Genomic DNA, 5,542 nt, shown 5'->3' on the forward strand with positions numbered 1-5,542 from the left:
TTTTAGTTTGCTTTTCCAATTTAGTTCAGTTTTACGTTTTTATTTTGTTTATTTTTTCAGGAGTACATGACCAGAGGGTCCAATACACCTTTGGTGCCGCCACTTGAAGATCCAGAGTCAGCCCTTCACAAAAAGAAAGATAAGAACGTAAAGGAAGATCAAACACCTAAGAAGACACCCTTACAAGAACTCAAGTCAGTGTTCTCAAAGAAGTCGGGGAAGAAAATGGGAGAGTCAAGTTCATCTTCAAAGGACAAGAGCAAAGTTGAAAACTTAGATCAAATACCTTTCCCAACCGAATCCGAGTACGATTCCGAGACTGAGTTTGGACTTTATACGAGTGAACCCGAGAACGAGCGAAGAAACGAGATGGCAAACATTGAAAAAATATCAATGGGAGCCTACAAGAAGTGAATTCGTGAAGATGTTGGTCCAGGTTTAGTACAACCAGCGATACCTGCCACTACCACATTCGAGCTGAAGGGACATATCCTCACTGCACTAAAGGATATCCCATTTTATAGGAAAGATCATGAGGATGCATTTAAGCATTTAGATGAAGTCAACGACATTGCTGACTATTTCAATGTCCCGAATGTTAACGGAGACACCATCTTACTAAGGATGCTACCAGTCACTTTTAAGGGAGCTGCAAAAGACTGGTTGAAAGCACTTCCACCTGGTACAATCACTACTTGGGCTCAAATGCATGAGAAATTTCTAGATCAGTTTTGCCCACCTTCCAAAATAGCTAAACTCAATAAGGCAATAGCCAACTTTGAGCAACAGCCGGGGGAGTCACTATACGAAGCTTGGGAGCGCTACAAGGGATTGTTAAGGAATTGTCCTCAACATGATCTAAATGTTCAACAAGATATGTCTATTTTCTACGATGGGGTCAATGTTATGACAAGACAACTCCTTGACTCTCAAGGGCCATTGACAAAGAAGAATCCAAGGGAGGTCAAGGAGTTAGTTGAAGAATTCGCAAGACATTCTCGTGAGTACCACAACCGAAGACAAGATGGAGCAAAAGGTAGTGGGGGTACGCATTTTGAAGAAATGGCTGCTATGATGGCGATGCTCAATACTATGGACCGGAGATTGACACAAATGGACCAATCAATTCATGCAATTAAAGTTGGGTGTGAACGATGTAATGGACCACACTTGACTAAAGATTGCAACTTGGATGAGTATGGGAACAAAAGGGCTCAAGTTTGGTACTCGAGTGGGGATAAGTATGATGAGGATTGGAGAAAACCAAAGAAAGAGTGGCTGCCATATGATGAATATAAGAAGCAAAAGGAAGAGAAATTTAAGCAGACAGGCCGAGGCTTCTATCAAAAAGAGCAACCACCAGCCGAAAAGAAAATAGACTTGGAAAACATGTTAACCCGATTTATGGAAGCATCCAAGAGAAGACATGATGATATCGATGCAGTGCTAAAGGAACACATGAATATGATGAAAGAACATCACAAAATGATGATTGACCAGCAAGCTTCATTAAGAAATCATCAAGCATCGATTCATAGTTTATAAGTCCAAGTTGGTCAACTCACTACTTTGGTGAATAACAAATTATCTCCACAACTTCCCGAAAAGAAGGCTTAACCTCATGTTATGGCTATTGATACTGAAGAAGAGGCAATCTCTGAATTTTTGGAGGCACTAGAAGTGGAACCAAAGCAGCCCGATCCAAAGCCGAAGAAGCCGAAACTCGAAAATGAAGAATCTGCTGGAATACCCAGTTCACGTCGTGAGCCCACTATGCTCACGTCGTGGACCCGGTCTGAACAGAAAAATTCCGCATCTATTCCAGCTTAGAAACCGCCTTTGCCATTCCCGTCCCGAGCTAATCTTAGTCCACTGGAAAGGGAACATCTGGAGTTTATTCAACAAATAAAGGATATTCCTATTAATACTCCTTTTATTAATTCATTATCAAAAATTCCAGAATACGCGAAGTTCCTACAAGATCTAATAGACACTCGACATGAATTAAAGAAGAATTCTCAAGTGATTCTTAGTGAGCAAAGTTCAAGGGATGTATTGGGAGAGTTACCTAAGAAGATGGGAGATCCTAGACGCCTCACTCTTCCATGTGAGTTTGGTAACAATTTGAAGACTTATGCTTTAGCCGATTCCGGGGCTAGCATAAATTTGATGCCTTTTTCGTTCTACCAAAAGCTAAATATTCATAAAATGAAGGCAACAAAAATGACCATCCACATGGCCAATCGTTCGGTGACGCATCCAAGAGGAATTATAGAAGACATCCTTGTTAAAATTGGGAAGTTTGTTTTTCCAGTTGATTTTGTAATTATGGATATGAAAGAGGATGAAAATATCCCAATCATTCTTGGTCGCCCTTTTCAAAATACTGCTGGTGCTCTAGTTGATGTTCGTGAATCTAAGCTTACACTAAGGGTTGGTGATGATAAGGAAGATTTTGGAATACAAAATGGATTTCAAGGATATGATGTTAAAGGTGAAGTGTTCAATATTGATGAAGAGAATGAACTTGAAGAATTAGAAAAGCTTATGGAAGAAGAAATCAAGACAATTAATAAAGTCAAACACACTAAACCAAGAGCATCAGTTCCATTTTTCATTGAAGTCATTGCGTTCACAAAACCGACAACTTTAATAAGTGAGGAAAGTGATGATTTGTCAAGTGATGAAGACGAGGCTACTTCCAAGGAAACGGTTCCAGTGGTGAAGGAAGAGAAGGTTCCTATTGAGCTCAAAAAGAATGAAGAAAATTGAAAGCAAAAGGGACCAAAAGGAAGCTTGACTTAGACGACGCAAGGCCTAAAAAGGAAAATTCGAAAAAGGCATACATTCAACGAGTCCAAGCATACAAGAGGCGATGGAAGGAACAAAAGATCCAGGTGGTGGACTCATATGAAGATTCAATGTAGGAGGCACGGAGTCCAGCTCAAGACTCCTAAAAAAGAAGCACTTCTCGGAAGGCAACCCGAGTTTGGTTTGCGTTTTCTTTATTTTTTTCTTTTTACTTTTTGCATTTTTAGTTTTAGGAAAATCGATCAAATCATCCAAATCACTTTATACATAATATAGCACTTAGAGTGGGGTCAGTTTAATTAAGTGGTAATAATTAATTACAATTTAATTTTTGAGAAACAGACGAACTCACAATGTGAATCATTGTGGTTCACGACGTGAGTCTAGTAAGACTTACGGATTCCTTTTTAGGCTGATATATTACCCAATTCGTTAGCCTGATAGTAGTCCAGCCCACTTAATCTTTAAATTGAATGGCCCATTTGTATAGCCCAGACCGGACTCACGATGTGAACCAGTTAGAATTCACGACGTGAATCCTGAAACACACGGGACCACAAATTTAAGACAGAACCCATTTGACCTAGTTCATTTCTTTATCTCCCATGAAGTGAACGTGTTCCCTCTGGTCCCCCCTCTTCGCGATTGCGGCCGACATTCCTCATATTCTTCTTGTTCTTACGTAATTCACCATTCTAGGTAAATTAATCTTCTTCACATTGTTTATTGTTGACTTATTTACTAGATTTAGGGGTTAGGGTTTGGATTTTTCTTGAATCTTAAAAATCGATACCCTAAATCTGTGAATTTCTTGCTACATGTTTTTGTAATAAGTTTGAAATCACCCTAGGAGTAAACCCCATTGATATTGTTGGCCTGATTTGATTTCTGCCTTGACCGATTCTGACTTCGATTACGAACTCACGATGTGAATTCTTAGGAATTCACGACGTGAATCCTGGGACTTGACATTTCCTGTTCTGTTTAATTCTAATATTTTGGGATGTTTTTGTTGGCTGTGTTTTATGATTATTTTTGCAGCAATGGCTCCCAGGAGAGAAATTCCGACAGGGGTGTCGAGTTTACATCCGTTCTATAATTTCCCAACAACAATGTCCCAAGACATTTTGACCCGCTGGAACAACCGTTTGGGGTGGCTTTACAACCGTGAGATTGCTGTTGCCCCTACAATTAATTGGGCAAGGTTAAGGGAGGTTGGGCTTGTTAATCGAATGTCCCAGTATCTCACAAAAATATTTTTTGGGAGATGGTTTTTCGTTTACTTGTTCGGGGTGGCTTAATCTTTTCCGCACACAAGAGAAGGTTTATAAGGAATTTTTTGTGGAGTTCTTCTCCACAGTGACATTCCACGAGAATGTCCAAGACCCTCATTATCAGCGAGTTTTGGTATTCCGCCTCGGGGGAGAGTACCATGAATGCAGCCTTGTGGAGTTTTCTTGGAGGGTGGGGATATATAACCCCCAAGAGGCAATGACTCATGCATTTGGCATGTTCTTGAGGGAGGCGGTCAGAAGTTATACAGATGGTGTTACGGGGTTTAATTTCTGGCACAACATTGCTTCCGGAGTGTTTAACTCCGGGGTATCACCGGAGAGCAGCATTCGGTCCCCTATCCACCGATTACTCCACCGATTTATCACGTTTTCCATCAACCACATGAGGCATGGGGATAAAGTAACGAAGCAGAATCTGTTTTTCTTATGGTGTATCTTACAATCGGGAGTGTGTTGCAACATTCCTTACTTTTTAGCACGCTTTCTGGCTGATTCTGCTGCTAGTTCTCGCCCCGGGAGCCCTATCTGTGGAGGGCAATTCATTACACGTTTGGCCCGATCGTATGGTTTGCTTTTTCCTGATATCACTCGTTCCATGACTTGCATGGATGGGAATGAGTTTAGCATGGGTTATTTGGAGACAATTCAGGTTGTTCAGAACTTTGGATCTCACTGGGGTATTTTGGCATCAGATGATGAGGGTGGTGACCAGTCGGGTGATCAACCCGAGCAACAGCCACAACCACGGCCAAGGCGAAGGAATGTGAGAGGGAGAGGTGAACGAGGACAACCGGTGCACCAACAAGCATCCATTAGAGGACCCAACTTTGGGGATGATATGACAGGCTATTTTGATCAACTTTCGTTAAGCGTGAATTGGATTGGGGTACAATGGAAAATATGATCCGACATTTCCATGTTGAGCAACCTCCTCATTTGGGGAATCATTACTCGATTTGCCCTATGTGGAGTGAATATAGAAACCAAGGAGGAGATGGAGCGGGTACAAGTGGAGCGCATGCTGACGATGAGGATGATTGATTTGATTTTATTTTATTTAGTTTATTTGGTTTTTATTTGTTTGAAAACTTTGAAACACTTGTTGGCTTATTATTATGTTACTTTTATGTTCTTTTGGTTGTTTGATTACAGCTTGCTAAGGAGTTTTGGGAAGGGAGTAAAGTCGAGTCAAGATCGTGTTCGTTTAGACAAGTGTCGTTAGAGTCTACGAAGTTAAGAATCGAGACCCACAATTTTAACTAAGTGTGGGGTGAGTCAAAAGAGAGGATAAGTGTAGAGAAGAGTCATAAAATCAACGTCTTAATCATTTAAGACATTTGTTTGAAGTTAAGAGGTGAAGACAGAACAATTTTCTGTATGTCCAGTAATCACGACGTGACTCCCTAAAATTCACGTCGTGAGTAAAGTTTTCACGG

The 5,542-nt window shown here is 40.7% G+C and overlaps 1 non-coding gene across 1 annotated transcript; it reads right to left on the reverse strand.

The window, feature by feature from the left end:
* Positions 1–753: 753 nt before the first annotated feature.
* Positions 754–860, reverse strand: LOC145168247 (small nucleolar RNA R71). The gene has a single exon (XR_013741814.1). It is a non-coding gene; the product is annotated as a small nucleolar RNA R71 (small nucleolar RNA).
* Between the last annotated feature and the right edge of the window lie 4,682 nt (positions 861–5,542).

The sequence above is a fragment of the Lactuca virosa genome, chromosome 3 (genome assembly GCF_052849685.1).
Source record: "Lactuca virosa cultivar CGN04683 chromosome 3, Lactuca_virosa_CGN04683_v6, whole genome shotgun sequence".
NCBI classification, from domain to species: Eukaryota; Viridiplantae; Streptophyta; class Magnoliopsida; order Asterales; family Asteraceae; genus Lactuca; species Lactuca virosa.